The 20,934-nt window shown below is 43.3% G+C and overlaps 1 long non-coding RNA gene across 2 annotated transcripts in view; it reads left to right on the forward strand.

Moving 5' to 3' along the window:
• The window catches only part of LOC127484385 (uncharacterized), a 224,453-nt gene that overhangs the window by 15,489 nt on the left and 188,030 nt on the right, over positions 1 to 20,934 (forward strand). For both annotated transcript variants that reach the window (XR_016231160.1, XR_007911305.3), the window contains exon 2: positions 3,931 to 4,163. This is a non-coding gene — a long non-coding RNA (uncharacterized LOC127484385). The remainder of the gene's footprint in view (positions 1 to 3,930; positions 4,164 to 20,934) is intronic.

Genomic DNA, 20,934 nt, shown 5'->3' on the forward strand with positions numbered 1-20,934 from the left:
CTTCAGATTGGCGCAGCTCTGGCTGTTGCGGCCAATTGGGGAGTGAACCATTGGATGGAAGACCTCTCTCTCTCTCTCTCTTTCTCTCTCTTTCTCTCTGCCTCTCCTCTCTCTCTGTGTAACTCTGATTTTCAAGTAAAATAAATAAATCTTTAAAAAAATTGGCTAGCATGCTCACTGACATATTGAAGATACTCACTATTTGAAAACGTCTATGGCCTTTTAATATCTGCTTTGGTCTGTAAGTTCTTTACCTCTAATAACAGTCAAAGTTTTAGTCAGTATTTATTGTGGTCTAGACTCTGGACTAAGTATTTTACACATTGTCTCATTACTCCCTGCAGCAACATTCTGAACTATGTATCATTATTATCTTCCATTTTATAGACAAGGAAAAGGGATAGAGAAGTAAAAATTTTCAAGGTCACATCACACAGTGAATAAATGGTAGAACCAGTATCCAAACTCAAGCAGCTTGTCTCCAAAGTAAAGCCATGGTTGCTTCTACAGATACTATTTCTTTTTTAACTTTCGGAATGGTTATGTGGTAAGTGTAGTCTAGCAACAAGTGGAAGAAAGCAACAATTAATCACTTTTACTCTTTGAGTTGAATGATTCTGTCTGAATCTTTTTCAATTTTAGCAAATGGGCTTTGCACCTTGATTCTTTACATTTTAAATGTTCTGGCTTGTCTTTGAATTATTTACTGGTTTTAATTAGTCCCATATCTGGATCACTTTTGAGAGACAGTTATTTGATTCTTGAAGTTGAATTTTTGGGAATACTATGAAAATCCCTCCCTAAAATGGAGCATTTTTCTTAAAAAAAAAAAAAAGATAACTAGCATTTGTTATCCCTTTCCTCTTCTTTCTCTTTTTCCCTCCTGGTCTTGTAGAGCAGGTAGTTTTTTTGCATAACATCATCTAAACTTGTCGGTTAAGAACTCTCATAAACCAATATGAGTGAGTAAAGGAATATCTTCTCCCCAGTTTACATGGCTTCTGTGGTAGAAAAAAATTAAAACCAACATTTAGATGCTAAACATTAATAGAATTTTCTACATGCACAGAAAACTAAGTCATTTTTTAAAAAATATTTATTTATTTGAAAGAGTTACAGAAAGAGAAAGAGAGAGATCTTCCATCTGCTGGTTCACTCCCCATTGCGTCAGTGGCCTGGGGCTGGCTGGGCCAGGCCAAAGCCAGGAGCCAGGAGCTTCCTCTGGGTCTCCCACATGGGTGCAGGGGCCCAAGCACTGGGGCTATCTTCCACTGCTTTCCCAGGCTTATTAACAGGGAGCTGGATCAGAAGTGGAGCAGCCAAAACTTGAACTGGTGGCTCATGTGGAATGCCAGCATTGCAGGTGGCAGCTTTACCCATTAAGCCACAGCACTGGCCCCACCAGGTCATTTTTAAAATTTACTTTTAAAGGTTTATTTATTTGTTTGGAAGTCAAAGTTACAGAAAGAGTGAGAGACAGAGAGAGAGAGAAAGAGATCTTCCATCTGCTGGTTCATTCTCCAGATGGCTGCATTGACCAACACTGAACCAGGAGCTTCTTCCTGTTCTCCCAAGTGAGTTCAGGGGTCTGAGCACTGGGGCCATCTTCCATTGCTTTTTTCAGGTCATAAGCAGGGAGCTGGATCAGAAGTGGAGCAGCGGGGGCATGAGCCAGAGCCTGTATGGGATGTTGGCATTGCAGGCAGTGGCTTTACCCATTAAGCCACAGCACTGGCTTCCATTTTTAAAATTTAAAAATATTTCAGAAACTATATTCTTTCATCTTCTAATCTGTAGGCAGAATGTGCACTTTTAATCCCAGTTATCAACATAATTTTTGTCAATTATCAACATTTGTTGGATTCTTGCTGTTTATATGGCAATACTGTTTATGGGAAATCATAAATTCCTAGCCATACTCAATATCTCATTTGATTCAACTACAAAAACTTCAAAATTTACTATGCATGTGAGCACTGCAATCTTACAAAGCTCCCTGGAAGATAGAATATAATGAATAAAACTTAGAAGATAGATAATAAAAAATAGATCTGAAAATGTGATGGAAACAAGAGAAAATGAGAAAGGGTCATTTATGGTAACAAATTAATCTCCATTAAATACTCTAAGGTGCTTGACATTGTGATGGGTGCTTAAGAGAATGTGCACTGACTGACTTCCCGCACAGTTGAGTGAAGAATATTAAACATGATGGGGCATGCTGGAATTTTATGTCTGAAAATGTACTCTGAAATTCAACAGATAGTTAGAGAGACAAACAAGTCGCCGGGGACAGTGTCAAGTGTCAAGTAGATCACTGAGAATGCTCTCCACTCTCAGGGAGCGTGTAGTCTAGTTAGAGCAGCTCTGGACAATGTGTAAATTTGTCAAGGCATCCCAGGTTAGCCAGGTATCTGTGAGCAGTGCACAACCGGCACAATCATACGTGGCAGCCCTAGCCATACTTAAACACCTGTGATGGACACATGTAGTAGATGTGTCGATAAGATTCTGAATATAGGGAAGTAGATTTCTGTCTGGATGCAGCATTTGATTTCAGGTGATTGACAGAACGTCTTACAGTGAAGATCACAGGCCCCTTTACTTTAAATTGGCCTGGTCTGTGTCACTCTCCCCTTCAAATAAATAAATAAATCTTTAATAAGTACATTTTCCTTACAAAATATTTCATAGTAGCTTAAGAAATGTCAACATTATTTAAGTCTATAATAAGTAGAAATAAGTAAAAAAAATTAGTAGAAGTGTTAAGTAGAAATAAGAATAAGTAATAAGTAGAAATAAGTAAATAAGTAAAAGGTTATGTTAAAATGATTTCTCACAAACAACCTTATCTCCTAGAAGGTAATGGCCACAAACGTTTTAAGTGTAAGCGACATTCTGGAGCCGCATAGAATGTTGTGTAGTTATCTCTGAATTTCTAGGCCAGTGGTCTCCAAATTGTTTTGACCCAATGCTAATTGCATGAAGCATCAATACATGCTGGTTAATTTACTTTTTTAAAGATTTATTTACTTATTTTCTAATGACTGGAGTGAAATCAATGATGCTTTATAGCCCTTGTCTCCTTCATTGAGGAACAGTGTTTTGTTTTGTTTTCTCTTCACACTATTTGTTGAACTCTTTTACTTAGGATAGGGTTGACTGTACGATCATTAAGTGTACTGCAAATAGATCATTGTAAAAATTAAGAGTGAGAACCCGAGAGTGTAAATATTAACAGTGAGAATCCAAGATGGAGAGGGAGGAAGGGTTGGATCGTGGGTGGGAGTGAGGGTGGGGGGAAAAGTGCCACTGTGTTCCTAAAATGGTATACAGGAAATATAGGAAACTGGTATAACTTAAATAAAATATATATAAAAAAGATTTATTTACTTATTTTGAAATAATTACAGAGAGAGAGGGAGGGAGATCTTCCATCTGCTGGTTCACTCCCCAGATGGCTGCAATGATGTTGATAGCAATGGTGCAAGCGCTTGAGCCATTAGCTGCTGCTTTCCCAGGCCTTTAGCAGGAAGCTAAAGAAGTGGAAGTGGAGCAGGTGAGACATGAACCTGCACTCAAATGGGATATGGGCATTGCAGGTGGTGGCTTTACTCGCTGTGCCACAATGCCAGCCCCAGGTTACTTTATTTTTGTAAATAAAGCTAAGTAAAAGAGTTCAACAAATAGTGTGAAGAGAAAACAAAACAAAACACTGTTCCTCAATGAAGGAGACAAGGGCTATAAAGCATCATTGATTTCACTCCAGTCATTAGAAAATAAGTAATACTTGTTGTGTGATTATTGGCTAACATCCCAAGACTTAGAGAGCAACTAAGGGTGAAGTTCATCAGTCAAGATTGAGAATGCCAACCTCTGTTTCCACACGGATTGCCTCCTGACAATTTGCTTCACTGTTGCATTTGTCAGACTAGAGAACATCATCGTGCCTCTGACCTTTCTAAGATGTCTGACCGAGGAGTTGTGCCAAGAGGAGGAGAACCGTGTCCCTGTGCTTGCACACAGGGTGGCTTGCTCGCCTAGGGCACTGACTGTGGAGCACCTGCCTGGTAGGAGTGCTGCTCTGCCTGTGACCAGCAGCTTCAACCAGCTACACCCAGCTTCTTCACGCTTCACTCCCAGGGCTTTGGGGAATAACTGAGGTAAGAGAAAAAGCACTTAGGACAGTGCCTGGCATGCAAGCAGCACCATGCCAAGGTGTGATAGGGATGACATTGCATTCCAACTGGAGCGTTTTCCAGGAGGAGTCTTTTAAAGTCACTTTTCCACGTTGTGAGGGCCAATTAGCTGAAACTAGGAAATGCACGGAACTCCCACGGGCCCAACTCTTTGCCATGGAGGCTCCCTACCCCCTTCCAGGCAGGTGGCTGGAGTACACCGAGAGGCTGGCAGACATGCATGCCACGTGGGGTGCTGCTGTCTCCCCATGCAGGAAATGTTAATGAAGCTACATTTTTATAGGCTTGTATATGTGTATGTATGCATGAGTGTATATGCATGTGTGTATGTATGTGTACGCACACATCCCCATATGTTTGTATATATGCGTGTGCATGTGTACATGCAAATATATGAATGTGTATATACATACATGCATGTGCATCCATGTGTGTAATGTGTATATACATACAAGCAAAAAGTGAAGTTAAAAGGTAAGCTTATTTTGGCATACAGAATTTTGAAATCTTGCCGGCACCGCGGCTCACTAGGCTAATCCTCCGCCTGCGGCGCTGGCACACAGGGTTCTAGTCCCGGTCGGGGCGCCGGATTCTGTCCCGGTTGCCCCTCTTCCAGGCCAGCTCTCTACTGTGGCCCGGGAAGGCAGTGGAGGATGGCCCAAGTGCTTGGGCCCTGCACCCCATGGGAGACCAGGAGAAGTACCTGGCTCCTGCCATTGGATCAGCGCGGTGCGCCGGCCGCAGTGCGCCGGCCACAGCGCACCAGCCGCGGCGGCCGTTGGAGGGGGAACCAACGGCAAAAGGAAGACCTTTCTCTCTTTTTCTCTCTCTCACTGTCCACTCTGCCTGTCAAAAAAAAAAAAAAAAAAAAAAAAAGAATTTGGAAATCCTTGCATAGCTTTTTCATAATTCACTTTTCCTGTAAACTTTTTGAAGACCCCTCATGTGTGCGGTACACACATGCATATATGTATACAGACATAGGCATGCATGTAAGTATATACAGGGTAGATGTGTGTGCACATACACATGCATGTGTACATATTTTAGAATGTATTTCCTCTAATGTTTTCATACATCAGTGGATTTTGGGAGTGTACTCTGTGATGTACACCCCATGCCCTCCACTGGAAGTCCTCGTGCTGGAGGACCCACTGAGAGTGAATCTGCAGCTTGCCACAGAGAGCCATGGCTGTAGAAGCAGGACCTGAGCAAGGCTGAGCCTTGAGTGGGAGAAAATGTAGGGGCAGGAAAGAGCAGGGAGAGCCGAGGACGCTGGCAAGGGCCCAGCCGGCAGATTAGCTGTCCGCATAGCCCTGTGTCAGAGCTCTCCCTACACGAGCCAGCGGGCCTAGGGGTTCCAGAGACAGCACATTCCAGCAGATCAGATCCATTTGGCAAATATGTACTGCGCTAAGAGTACTGAAGGTAAGTGGTCACTTTTTTTTAGAGAGTTTATTATAGAGATGACTCACAGAAACATATAATCTCAGTGGGAATGGCTGTTTTATATCTGCTAACGTGTAAATGCACTTACAACTTACGAATAAATAGTACAGCTGAAAGTGCTGTCACATGCAGAAATCTTCAGAGAGAATGTTTCCTGGAGGAAGGAAGTGGTGCCTGGAGAAGTATTCGAAGCCCAGCCCTGGCTGTTGCAGGGATCTGGGCTGTGAACCAGTGGATGTGTTGAAAGATCTCTCTTTTTCTCTCTGCCTTTCAAATAAACAAAAAATTTTAAAGACACAAAATGAAGTCAAATACTGCAACATCCAACTGATTCCTTCATTAAATATTAAAACACAAAATAAGTTTTCCTTATATGTCTTGTGGCTGGCACCATGGTGTTGTGGGTTGAGCCTCCACCTGCAGTGCCGGCAGGATACCCATATGGATGCCAGTTCAAGTCCCGGCTGCTCCACTTCCAGTCCAGCTCCCTGCTTATGGCCTGGGAAAACAATGAAAGATGGTCCAGAGGCTTGGGCCCCTGTACCCACGCTGAAGACCTGGAGGAGGCTCCTGGCTTCAGATCAACCCAGCTCCAGCTGTTGCAGCCTGTCTAGGGGGTGAAACTGCAGATGGAAGACCTCTTCTGTGTCTCTCCCTCTCTCTGTAACTCTGCCTCTCAAATTAATAAATAAATCTTAAAAAAGATATATCCTTTTTATGAAAGATGTATTCTTCATGACATCAGATCTGTCTGGAGTCACCAGACAATAACACAGGAAATCCATGAAGACATTTGTTTTTGTTCACTGCTCTGTGTGCAGTTGTGAAAGAATTAACATGTTAAGGAGATATGTATGTGAAATGTAGGTAACAGGCTTTATATTTTCTCTTTGAATCCCAGAAAGAGCATTGTGGGGACACTGTAGGTCATCTAGCCCAGATTCCACAGCTGGAAAACCAAGGCCCACAAAGGCCAAGTGTTCAACTCAAGGCAATGCAGGAAATCAGGTCTAGAACAGGCGTTGAAGTCCTGTTTCCCAACTGCTAGCCCAGGGCTTTCTTCGTGATCCAGTGGCACCGCCCCAGCAGTACCAGATGGCCACAACTCATCCTGTGCTATTCAGATCTCCTCAGGAGCCAGAAATGAATCTGACTCCAGAAGGCTGAAGGAAAGGATGACAGCCTGTAATTTCCCCGTCCAGCTGCTGTGTTCAGTTTGGCTTTGCTTGGAACCAATGGTTTCAGATGTCATGCATCCTTGTCTCAGAAATGACGAATAACAATGAAAATAGTGGTATATGTAAAGGTGCAATTTAGGCTATGAAATACACATTCTCTATTTCCATTATTTCCCAAGCAAACCAACCAGGCTGAGTAGTACAATCTGTGTAGCTCAGTGGTCAACAGGAATAAGATTAAATACTTCAGAGTTCTTCATTGTTCTTTTTTTCCCCTAAGATTTATTTATTTGAAGGTGGGGGGGGAGAGATAGAGAGAGAATGAATGGATCTTTCATTGGCTGGTGCACTCCTCAAATGGCTACAACAGATAGGCTGAAGCCAGGAGCCAGGAACTCTATCCAGAACTCCATGTGGGTGACTGGAGCCCAAATACTTGGATTCTCACCCTGCATTCCCAGGCACATTAGCAGGGACCTGGATCATAAGAGCAGAGCAGTTGGGATTTAAATGGGCACTCCATTATGGGATGTCAGCACTGCAGGGGCTGACTTAACTTGCTGGCCACCACACCAGACTCTACATTGTTCTTAAGGACACAATTTAAATATCCATATATTCATAAATATATTATGAACATGTATTCACATTTTATATAAATTTATCTGAAGTGAATCTATTAACTTATTTTATATAGAATTACATTTTATAAATGTGTGTGTGTATATATCTCCAACAAACCAGAATTTTAGATTTAGATTTTAGACACAAATCTGACCTTGCCATATTACCCTTTCATTCTTGAATAAATGTCACTGTTCTGAAGAAAACATCTCTGTCACCCTTCTAACAGGAAACACCCTGAATCTTACTATGCTGCTCTACAACCCCTCCCTTTTTTAATTTGAGAGACAGAGAGAGAGAGATAGAGAGAGAGAGGCAGACAGAGCACTCCCACCTGCTGGTCACTTTCCAAATGCCAACAATTGCAGAGGCTGGGCTGGGCTGGAGGCAGGAGCTGGTAGTTCAATCCATGTGTCCCATATAGGTTGCAGGGACCCAATCACTTGAGTCATCACGTGTTGCCTCTCAGAGTCTACATTAGCAGGAGCCAGAACCAGGATTTGAATCCACAGACCCTGATGTGGCATCTTAACTGTTAGGCTAAATGCCCACCTTTGTTTCCCCTTCTTAACTTAAAATTTATATCTAATAATCTGCATTTTCAGGCCTTTGTTGTTTGGCAATTCTACCTCCTAAATATATCTCAAAACTGCCTACTTTCTAACTTTTTAAAAAAGATTTATTTATTTAGAGAATTACAGAGAGGCAGAAGCAGAAAGAGAGATAGAGAGAGATAGAGAGAGAGAGAGAGAGGGAGAGAGAGGTCTTCCATCCGCTGGTTAACTCCCCAAATGGCCGCAGTAGCCGGGGCTGGGCTAATGTGAAGCCAGGATCCAGGAGCTTCCTCCAGGTCTCCCATGTGGGTGCAGGGGCCCAAGGACTTGGGCCATCGTCTATTGCTGTCCCAGGCCATAACAGAGAGCTGGATCAGAAGTGGAACAGCCGGGACTCGATTCGGTGCCCATATGGAATGCCAGAACTGCAGGTGGCGGCTTTACCTGATATGCCACAGCACCGGCTGGCCCCCAGACTGCCTACTTTCTATCTTCACTGCCACAATTGAGGCGGACCACTGTCATCCCTTATTAAGATGAATTAAAAAAAGATAATAAAATAGCTTCTTACCTCTACTCCCTTCCTCCAATAACTTTCCCATAGAGTAGTTAGAATCATCTTGTTTCAAAAAGAATCATGTAACTTTTTGGCTTAAAATTTTTCAAGAGTTTCCAGAGCTCATAATGTAAAGGCCACAGTCTTCAATGTGCTTAACAAATCTCGTGATCTGGCCCCTGCCTACTTGCCAACTTCCTCTTGGCTACACTCCTCCTTGACATCTGTATTTCAGCTGTCCTCTTTCAATATCTGAGAAGAGTCAGCTTTCCCCTTCCCCAGGACTTTTGCACATGTTGTGTCAGCGTCCTGGATTGCTCTCTCTACTACAGCCCTTTCTACCAGCCCACACACCTCGTTGGCCCACTTATTTTCTACTTAGTCTCAGAGTTCAGCTCAATCAGCACATCTTTAAGGAAACCTGTCTCCCTCTTTAGATGAAGTCAGATGCCTTGTCACATCCTCTTAGCCACTGATTCTCCTCCCTTTTTGCACTTAATATAGTAGTAATTAAATATTTATGCTATTCGTTGTTCAATGTTTGTCTTCCCGAATAGCATGTAGGTGAAACACCTCATTCCTCACTGTCACAGCATTGGCAGGAACAAATTATCTATTTGAATAAAAAATTAATTTTTAAAACAAAGGTTACAAAAGGGAAAATCCAATTATGAAAGTAATTCAACATAATATAAACATATGCTGAGAAACAAAACCAGACATTGCTCTAAAATAAATATCTCTCTTTGTCTTATTCTGTATCTCTCAAAAAAAAAAAAAAAAATAGAGGGGAGGGAGAAGGTGCAACTGCCATGAGAGAAATGTTGCTACAGCAGGAAGGAAGCAGGGGATGTTTAGGTCAGCTGACCGGGGCAACTGAGGCACCTGGCTGCCAGCCGAAGTGAAGCAGCCTCGTGCAGCCAGGGACACTGGGGGTCGTCTGCTCTGGGGAGTCCTCCGTGCCACCCACCAGGGAGAGGGGAGGAAGAGACTACAGACTTGCTGGAGGCAAGAGAAGCAGGGAGGGACCCTAGGCTCCTGGAGCTGGGCCAGGTGGAAAGTGTGAGGCTAAGTTCCTGCACAGGCCCTGGGTGTGTCTTAAGCTGCTGAATCTCAATCAAAGGTTTAGATGCTTCCCCATAGCAGCGTTCTACTGTGGAGGGCGTGTCCACAGGCTTGTGGAGTCTCTGGTGGTTGTCAGTGCCAGGGACAGAGCAAGAGGAAAGTACGAACACTCTTTAGGATCTCCTAGTATTTCTCTAAGAAGACTAGAGAAAGAGAAATGTAGGTACAAGCTTCTCCTATGCTCTTGGCTTCCTGATACCTATAGTATTACTCCTAGTGTGGTGGATGAATCATTGATTTATGGTATGTTGTAAGCTATCACTATATATTTACTGATTGCCTACAAAATATTAGGGATTACACAGTACAAAAATATATTAAATAATTATTTATTAAGAATTTACATTAAAGGAAAATTCCAATTGCCTGCTTTTATCATGCTTGAAATCACTCTTTTCAAACCTGTAACAGAGTTAGGGTCTACTGGTTGGGTAGATTTATAAATCAACTTTTGGTGAATAGGAATAGTCACCCTGATTACGCTAACGTCTCATTACTACATAAAATAAAAAGAGTGATGACAGCAAGATTCTTGACCAAAGAGAGGTATTCACAGGAATGTTCTATAGGGCTGGCAAACTTGCTTGCAAATTAAAAGTTAATTAAAGGATGTCTGTATCAGCTGACTCATCTTACGGGTTTCTGTGAGTGGCAGCAGCAGTATCTTCCAGGAATTTAGAGCTACTAGGATCTGAGAGAACTTTCTAGTGGTTTAGAGCAGGATGATATAAGGACCCTAAAAGAGGACTAGTTTCTGGAGAAACCATGAGATGCCTTTGGGAATTTGGAAAACATCTGAGAGAATCTTGGTGGGCTGCATTTTGGAGAGGAGCAGCAAGAGAGGGAGGGATAGATCAAGAAATGTATTGCTTGGACCGTGTGAGGTTTTGTTTGTTGTGTTGTGTGTTTTTTTTTTTTTTAATTCTGTTTTAAATTGTGTGACTTCAAAAAGATAGGACAGGTACATTCACATTCTTTAGTAAATATGAGTAGGCACATAGGTGCTCCGTGGGTGTTCATTGACTTCAATAGGGCAGCAGGAAGAGTTTCTGTGTAGAATACTTCTTAAGAATATATTTGAAATAATAGCCCCTATTAATTGAACCAGATATTGCATATTATTGCTACCTGCTTCACACTGTGTTCTTTTTTTTAGAGATTTATTTTTATTTATTTGCAATACAGAGTTACAGAGAGAGGTGGAGACAGAGAGAGGTCTTCCATCCATTGGTTCACTCCCAAATAGCCACAAAGGCCGGAGATGCGCAGATCTTAAGCCAGGAGCCAGGACTTCTTCTGGGTCTCCCACAAGGGTGCAAGAGCCCAAGGATTTGGGCCATCCTCTACTACTTTTCCAGGCCATAGTAAAGAGCTGGGTCAGAAGAGGAGCAGCTGGGACTAGAACCGGCGCCCATATGGGATGCCAGAGCTTCAGGCCATGGCTTTAACCCACTGTGCCACAGTGCCTGCCCCACATTGTGTTCTTATAACTAACTGCAGGTGAGAGTTTTGGGTTTCACTGTTTTACAGAGAATGATACTGAGGCTCAAGCCACAGTCAGTAAGGGGCAGAGCCAAGAGCCAAATCAAGAACTGACAAGTCCTCAGCCTGTGTTCCACACTCCCATGCTGCTCCACCTTTCTGCATTACTGAGGAATCAGAGCTAAGATCATTTTCCCAAGTGAAATTACTCAAATTTCCTACCGAGTTATTATATGCATGCTTATATCATTACTTGTATATTTATATCCTCTGTGAAAGTGTAGGCTTCCAAAGTGAAGAGAATTCCTCCTCTTGTCCCCACTGCTAGCAAAGTACCAAATGCTGTATGCATGATAACTCAATGCTCACAAAACTTCATCATCTAGACATCACTGTTATCTTCATTCTACAGTGAAGAAATGGAGCCACAAAGAGATCTGATAATTCACCTGAGGTCTCGTGGAGGCTTTTGGTGCTTGTTTTTTCCTGGGTCTCCTTTCTTTCCAGGCACGTGGGAAGACCCCTTTCTGACTCTTTGCAGTGAGGTGGCCTTGTAGACTAGTAATGGTCAGTAAGCCATGAGTAGTGTTGCTGCTGTGTCATGGGTGACTTCTCTACTGGAGCATGTAATCGCTGCTGTAAGACTCTCCAGGCTCAAAAGAGTACATCTACAGCTACAAGATGCTAGCCATCATCGTTATCCCCTTGGCTCTCTGAGTGATCATGGAGTGTACCACTCCCTTTCCTCCACCATAGAAATGTAGAATTTTGGGTGTAATGTGTTACCATAGCAAACCTAACTCATCTTGACCAACACACAGGATCAGAACTGTCATGAGTGATGGAGTAGCGATTTAAACCAGGCGATCTGGATCTCAAGCCTGTGCCTTAAATCATTGCCCTGTACTTGATTAGTGAATGTCGATTGACTAACTGAATGAATAAGTGGTAAGAGGACTTTGTTACCCAGTTAGACTTGTGATCAGAATCCAGCTTTGGTGCAGAGCGAATGCTTTCCTTTTTCCAGGAATACCATCTCATTTTCGTCTTGAAGCACTAGACAATATTGATATTTATAGTGAAATGAATATATCTAATTACCATGTTCATCTTGCACGACAGCTTTTTAAAAGGTATTTGGCTAAATTAGAGCCTTCAGAGCTCATCAAAATTGAAGCATTTGGCTGGCTTGAGTTAGTCATTTTTGACTCTATGTATTTAAAATGACAGTACTATCAATCAAATGAAATCTTAGTCAAAATTAAAATCTTTTCTAGTAAAAGGCACAATTTGATAATAGCAGAGTGTTCTCCATAGAAGTTACCCATACGTGCTTTTGGATTTGTTTAAAAAATTGTAAAGAGTAAAAAAGGAACATCTCACAATGTTCAGAAAATAAAAATGTAGGAACAGTGATTCATACTTCAATCACCTTTTACAGTTACTTTACATTATTATAATTTTTAAAGATTTATTTAATTTATTTAAAAGGTAGAGTGACAGGGAGAGAGAGAGAGAGAGAGAGAGTAAGATCTTCCATCTGTTGGTTCACTTCCCAAATGCCTGCAACTGCCAAGGCTGAGCCAGACTGAAGCCAGAAGCCAGAAACTCCTTCTGGGTCTCCCATATGAATCATCTTTTGCTGTCCTCCCAGGGACATTAGCAGGAAGCTGAATCGGAAGCAGAACATCTGGGACTTGAACAGGGAACTACAATATGGCATTGCAAGAGGCAGCTTAACCTGCTATGCCACAGTGCCAGCCTATATTATAATGTTTATATCATTACAATAGGGGTATATATTTTTAATTTTAATTTGCTACATAATATTTTACCACACATATTTTTCAAATTTTTCTAAAGCAAAAATCTATAATTATGTAGTCAAAGCACCATGATTTTTCTGCCTTCTATTCGTGTGCATTTCTGTAGATGCCCTACCTTTTTAGTTCTTATTAAAAACAAGGTAAAATGAATAGATTTACTATTATAGTTTGTTAAACAAAATCTGTGACATTACTGGATGACATTGAGGAGGAGGATTTTTTTTAAGATTTTTTTTTTATTTATTTGAAAGTCAGAGTTACATAGACAGAGGAGAAACAGGGAGAGAGAGAGGTCTCCCATCTGATGGTTCACTCCTTAATTGGCCGCAATGGCCGGTGCTGTGCCGATCCGAAGCCAGGAGCCAGGAGCTTCCTTCGGGTCTCCCATGTGGGTGCAGTGGCCCAAGGACTTGGGCCATCTTCTACTGCTTTCTCAGGCCATAGCAGAGAGCTGGATCGGAAGTGGAGCAGCCAGGACTCGAACCAGCACCCATATGGGATGCTGGCACTGCAGTCGGCGGCTTTACCCACTACGCTACAGCGCCGGCCCTGAGGAGGAGATTTACTTATTATTACTTATTGATTATTTTTCAGTTAGTAGGACAGGTAAAAATACCTAATTATATCCTGCTGTCTTTAACATCCATAAGCCATGGAAGGAAATAGAGAGACGCTGTTCCTGTACACGGTGATTGTACACTGTGTTGCCGTGTCCCGAGGGTGACATGAATATATGACATAGGTGAAAGTGTGTATTCATTTTTCTATACAAATTGAATTGTTTTGCCATAACAAAATATCATAGACCAAGTGGCTTAAACAGTAGAAATTTATTTTCTCATAATTCTGGAGGCTGAAAGTGTGAGGTCAGGATGCCAGGATGGCTGGATTCTAGTGAGGATTCTCTTTCTGGCTTGCAGATGGCTTCCTCTAGCTGTGTGTGCATATGGTGGAAAGAGAGGGAGACCACAGTGCTTTAAGGTTAGGGCCCCACCTGCATTTAGCTGATTTCCACCTTATAGGTCCGATCTCTAGATGTAATCATGCTGGGGGTTAAGGCTTTACTAAGTGAGTTTTGCTGGGGCAAATTCAGTCCATACAAAGTGTCACTAGCATTCCACAGAGTCCAACGGCCACAAAGAATGGTATGTGATTAAACTTTAACAGGTTTAGAAAATTCATTTCCTCAATTGCTTTCTCCATTACTGCATTTATCTCTTTTGTCACCCTCTCCCTATAGATAAAGTAGAGATTAAAAACACAAAGAAAAAGACAATGATTCTAGTAGTCTGCAGTTTCTGGTTTCCTTAAACTCAACACACTCTAGTTTTACAGATATTTTATATAATTCCTGGAATTATTGTATTTAATAACCAAGAAACAGTGGCTTAATGTTTCCTTCCTAGGGGCTTAATATTTTCCCAATATTATTCTGTGCATGAGGATTTTACCTTTTTAAACAAATGATCTTAAAGACAGATTAAACTCTATCAAGTTTAAAACATTAATATTCCTTAAGTAAGAGACCAATATGCAAAAGAGAATGTTGAATAAGTTAAGTTGCAAGTTCCTGAAATACAGGATTATAATGAAAATATCTCTTTAACCATAACTGCGGTGGTTAAAGTTTAATGGAACGTTGACGGTGCAGTATGGTTCTGCTAACAGTCCTTGCTCTTGTTTTGTCAAAGCCAAGAAAGATTCATGCTACAAACATATTCTGTATTCATGGAAATTCACAGTTCAGCTTTTAAATATCCCCAGCACATGAGAAGGCCACTTGCTCTGCTCTGTGTTTTCTCTGTGTGTGTTGGTTTGTAATAAAAGCCATGACCTCCAGAGGCTGGACATTTGCTGGGAACTAATGATCTGTCAGGGTTAGCGACCCACAGCTTCATGCTGAGATCATTAATCAGCCCATGGCCTTTAACTTATGGGCAACACCCTCTGCCATCAGTCATCATGACTCAGGTCCTCCAGGCCAGAACACACAGTCTGGAATGTCTATACTGCAGGCCAGCTTCACTGAATGCCGCAGCACACTGTTAATCACCCTGTTGTAAATCAGCGTGTGAGACTCCACACTGCAGAGCACATAGCTTCTCTGATTGTCTTTCTTCTAGGGCCTGGAGCCTGGATCTCAAAGCTTCAGAAGGGTCATCCACTGCCCTTTGAAGCTGTTAGTATTAAGGTAGTTCAATGTGTTTTTAGAGAAATGAACCCCAGTAAGTGAGCTTTTCTAATAGCCAGAAAGCCACGGTGGATTTTGTAAACAGGAAAATCACTAATGAACCCAATATTTCATTTTCTGTTGTGTTTGTCTTGTTAGCAATTGTTGCAATGATCGGAACTCTGGGGCAGGTTATCTGTTGATTGCACGCCATGTTCCTCCATCCCTCTTCCTGGAAGGTCTCAGGATCCCAAAGCTAAGAAACTAGAGCATCTTCTCAGGAAAAAGAGCGCTTCTCCTCTGGGTCTTCCCTGAGGCATGTAGACCCCGTTCTCTCTCTGGGCCCTGCTCGTCCTTTCTCTCAACCAGACTTTCCCTGGCACCTACAAGTGTAGCAGGCACCAGTCTCTTCAGTCGCTTCTGTGCCGCCTTCCTCCATACTCACGTCTCTGAAACCACTCTCCTCCTAGCCCGTTTCCTGTGTGTCCATCCTTGGTGCGACCCAAATTCTCTTTTGTCCCTCTCTTCTTTCTTATTTTTTGCAGAACACTGAGGGCTACTTACCATACCTCAAAATTCACCTCATTCTAAGTGCACGGCTTTAAGCAGCTGGGGATGTGCACGTGCGGTACGGTCACTGTTGCCCTCAAGCTTTGGAATGCTTCTGGCAGCTGCAGAACTCCCCACTGCCCCCTCCTTGGCCCCAGACAACATGTGATCTGTTTTCCCATCCACACTGCGTGGCTTTTTCTAGAACGTGGCCGAAACGGACTTACATAGTATGTTCTCATCTGTGTCTGGCTTCTGTCACTTAGCATGATTTGGGATTTCATCTGTGCTGTGTGTGCGTCTGTAATTCGTTCCTTTTTATTATTGAATATTACTGCATTGTACCAACATGCCACATTTGTTTTGCCCAATAGTCTCAAACTTTTTAACCACTCTGTGCATTAATCTCCCAGTTTGTAAACTCGGTGCAATAGTGGAGGCGACACTGATGTGAGAGTTCTGAAGGCTGAGGTACTAGTAGGCACTCCCTGTCAGCTTATGGTGTTTTACTGCCCACCCTTAGGAGGTGTAAGCCTGACCATAAGAACCCGACTCAAGCACCGTTAGGGCAGAATTTGACTTCTTGTCTGCCAGTTTGTCTCCCCAAGACACCGATGAGGATGCTCTCTGTGCTTGTGCACTGGACCTGGCGGCTGGAGCAGGGGTGCAGCGGCACTGGACATCTGCTGGGACAGGGAGCGTGGCTGAGGGGGCAGGGCGGCACAGTGAGGTGGGTTCTGCAGCCTGGGAGGAAGGGGAAGGGGCAGGAGTTGAGTCAGAGAATGGAAGAGCAGGACAGAGGAGGGGCAGGTCACAAGGGTGTGGCACTGGGAGCGCTGGCCAGGGGGTGGACATGGCGGGGGAGAGGGGAGAGAGTGGGGCCTGGGGCGGAGCTTTGGTGGAGAGTGTGGCATGGCTGGTGTGGGGTGTTTAGCTAGGAGCCACCTATTGCCAGGGTACCAGTTTCCTGGCAGACTTGGCCCTCTGGCCCCTTCTCCAGTTCCAAAGTTGGCGGGCTGGTTCCTCCATGGCCCCATGAGCAGGTGATCAAGAAACCAAGTTCTGTCCTGTGAGTCCTCACCCCCTGCCAGAAGAATATGAGGCAGGAGACTGTGTTCTGTTCCCTGGTTTTAGATAAGAGACATATCTTCTTATTTATTTATTTATTTGAAAGAGTTACAGAGAGAGGGAGGGAGACAGATTTTCCATCTGCCAGTTTACTCCTCAGATGGCCACAATGGCCAGGGCTGGGCCAGTTGGAAACCAGGAGCCACAAGCTTCAACTGGGTTTCCCCTGTGGGTGCAGGGGCCCGAGCACTTGAGCCATCTTCCACTGCCTTCCCAGGCTCATTATCAGGGAGCTGGATTGGAGTAGAGCAGCCCAGACTTGAACTGGTGACCATATGGGATGTGTGGTAGGTGGTAACTTAACCTGCTGGGCCACAGCCTAGGTGTGTGTGTGGGGGGGGGGGGCGGGGCGTATCTTCTATACTAAGTGTGGTGGGCAGTCTATTAAAATGCAAAGTGGAAAAGAGAGCCCAATCCAGTCCCACGAGGCTTGAAATACACAGCCAATACCCAGATTTAAACTCTTTTTCCTGTCTTGGAGGTGGCAGGGGAGTGCTGAGCCATGAGGCCCAGGCATCCACCCCTGGCACCAGGGTCCCTGGCGCCAGCTTCTGGGCTTCCCTCACTCATCCGTCAAAGCCCTAGCAGAGTGCCTTGCATACAGCTGATTCTCTTCTGTAGTTTTAAAAATTTAATTCCAGAATCACAGCACGAAAAACAGAATGGAACATCTCTCCCACCCGCCTCCTCCCCAGAGCCCTCTGATAACAATGAAACCCGTTGTCCCGCCCATGTGGCCCCTGGAGCATCGGTTCTTCTCAGTGGACAAAGCTTTCCTCCCATATGTAGGCCATTCCTGGAATGCCATGTTCCCTTATGGAGATGCTTTTGAAGAGGGACTTTATTGAACTGCAGCATGTTCAAGAGGGGTGACCAAGACGGCCAGTAGCCTATCAATCATGTCACCAGAGGAGTAGCTGTGTGCATTTAGACTGCAGGGCCTGGCCTTGGGAGGATGTGACAGCTGGCTTCAAAGGGAGAGGCTGCCAGGAGAAGGGCTTGCTTTGTATTTCTCAAGTGAGGAGAAGCTGCAGGGGACTAATTTTGGCTGGCGTGACTGAGAACTTCTTAATGATGAGAACAATCCAGCAGTGGGAGGGGTCTGCCCCAGGGGGCTTGATTTACAATCAGGGGAGATGTTTATCCAGAGTCTGCACTCCATGTGTGGGGATTATTTGGGGAGAATTGAGGCAGAGAGTGGAATAATAGGCAAGAAGACTTCTTCTTATTATTCTTTTTCTAATTTTTAAGCTTTATCTATTTATTTGAGATCCAGAGTTACAGAGAGAGAGAGAGGGAGAGACAGACAGAAAGAGGGACACAGAGAGAGATCTTCCATCCACTTGTTCACTCCCCAAATGGCCACAATGGTTGGGCTGGGCAGGGCCAGACAGAAGCCAGGAGCTTCTTCCAGGTCTCCTACATGGGTGCAGGGGCCCAATCACTCCAGGACATCTTTTGCTACTTTTCCCAGGCCATTAGCAGAGAGCTGAATGGGAAGTGGAATAACCGGAACACGAATCAGCCCATATGGTGTGCCAGTGTCGCAGGCAGCAGCCTCACTCGCTAAGCTACAATACCAGCCACAAGAAGACTTCTAAAGAAGGTCACATTCAGACATCTAATTTTAGGCATTAAATTCTGGTTAAGAGTATCTGACTTCTTCTAATTCACACTGAAGACCTCTTCTTTTTTATTTTTTTTTTGTTTTGTTTTAAAGAGTTATTTATTTGAAAGGCAGAGTCTGTCTGTCTGTCTGTCTCTCTCTCTCACACACACACACACATGCACAAACACACACACGAAAGCAGAGTGGGGTGTGTGGCAGAGAGTGCTTCCACCCTCTGATTCACTTCTCAAAAGTCTGCAGCATTCAGGGCAAGGCCAGGCCAAAGCCAGGAGCCAAGAGCCAGGAACCCCATCCAGGTCTCCCACATGAGTGGCAGGGGCCCAAGCACTTGGGCCATCCTCTGCTGCCTTTCAAGGCACACTAGCTGGAAGCTGGACTCTGAGATGAAGTGTTGGTGTCACTAAACTCAGATCCCTGGAGGGTACAGTCAGTCTTCTTTCCAAAGTCACTGGGATTGGAGAGTATGAACATTGGGTCTTGGGGTGGAAGTCTAGAGCAAATAGGAGGGAAAGAGACAGATGAGAAGAGCCCATGAAAGGAGGGACTGCTAGGGAAAACTGTCCTCACCCACTTCACTCCATGGCTTCCCTGGATTGGTTCTGTTCACCTTGGAGTGGTTCTGTGTGGTGTAGTGAATATGTTGCTACATAGCATCTCTCCTTCCTACTAGTTCTTTCTGTAAATAACACTCTTCTATTACCAACCTTTATTTATTGATTGATTTACTTATATTTATTTGAAAGGCAGAGTAAGAGAGAGAGAGAGATCTGCCATCTGCTGGTTCACTCCTCAAATGCCTGCAACAGCTCTGATGGGTCTCAGTGGCAGATTTAAAGACCAAGTGATAACAAATTTAAATCAACCAGTGGAATCCAGACTTGTGTTCTCTTTTAATTTCTTCCCTTTGTGGTATAGTCCAATGGTTAGAAGTTGGATTGTTTCAAGTACTCAGTATACTTCTTCTGCCTTGTGCTTTTGTTGGTTTTGTCAGCTTTATTTGGTTAGATTTAGCTTCGCATAATGCAGTGGGCCCAAGACACAGCTCTCCTAACTGCAACCCCTGTCTAATGGTGCGGATATTGTCCTTCCAGTTTACCTCATCTGGCACATGCGTAGCATCCTTTTCCATTTCATGGTATGGCATGTGAGAGCATCTTGCGAGCAGAAACGCACTATACAAAAGTGAATTGTATGATGGATAACATTGGTCCCTAGAAGTGTAGGGAGGGATTTGCTAGTAAGTTGCCAGTAGGACATGTTTCTGTTGGATTTAGAATACATTATTAGATGGATACAGTTATTTCTGTAAACTGAACCTTCAGATTTTGGTGATTTGATGTGTCTGTGTGTTGGGATGGTTTTTCTCCCATACACATGGTCCCCAGATGAAGTTCCCTCATGGGCTTTCCTACTCTAAACATGGCCTCTTTGATACACTTCATCAAATGGAAACATTCTCTCATGTAAACTTCACTAAGTTGGCAACCAAAGTACTTTTTTTCCTGCTTAAAAAAAAAAAAATCAGGGGCCGGCGCCATGGCTCACTTGGTTAATCCTCCACCTGCTGCGCTGGCATCCCATATGGGCGCTGGGTTCTAGTCCTGGTTGCTCCTCTTCCAGTCCAGCTCTCTGCTGTGGCCTGGGAGGGCAGTGGAGGATGGCCCAAGTGCTTTGGCCCCTGCACCCACATGGGAGAGCAGGAAGAAGCATCTGGCTTCTGGCTTCGGATCGGTGCAGCGCCGGCTGTGGCGGCCATTTGGGGAGTAAACCATCGGAAGGAAGACCTTTCTCTCTGTCTCTCTCACTGTCTATAACTCTACCTGTCAAATAAAAAAAATCAAATCACCATCTGCACCTTCTTTAGGGAGCACATGCTTAAGAAGTAACCATTTCTACCCAAAATACATCAAGTTACAGCTGAATCATCTTACACGCAAAGTTGCTGGACATATCCAACCTCACTTGAATTGCAATTAGATTATTGTACTCTATGTAATATTACTAAAAGAATATGACAGATTTACTTTTAGAGGAGCTATCTCCATCTGACCACCTATTACATACTTGCTTAATTTGTTCAAGAACCCCTCCCCATATTGTTAAGATATGACAGTATATACAATCTAGTGTAGGATTATGCATACAGTGACCATCTAAATGTTTATTATATAAATAAATTGGGCCCATTATTGTCTGTCTTATTTTAAGTATCAGTTGCAACTAGATGAGAACCAATTTGAAAATTCTGATGTCTATAAGAGAATATTGAGAACAAATAATTATTAATGAACAGATAAAGCTGGAAAATTGCAGATTGCCAAAATAAGCCTCATATTTTGTATAAGGAAATTGAAGACATGATAACTGTATTCAGAATTTGACATTTTCAAATATTTGAAAAAATGTCTCAAACATTTCTAATACTCTTAAAACTCTTAAAACTCTTAAAAACAAATACCTTAAA

Source organism: Oryctolagus cuniculus, chromosome 1 (genome assembly GCF_051225735.1).
Source record: "Oryctolagus cuniculus isolate XC-2025 breed Fujian yellow rabbit chromosome 1, ASM5122573v1, whole genome shotgun sequence".
NCBI lineage: Eukaryota > Metazoa > Chordata > Mammalia > Lagomorpha > Leporidae > Oryctolagus > Oryctolagus cuniculus.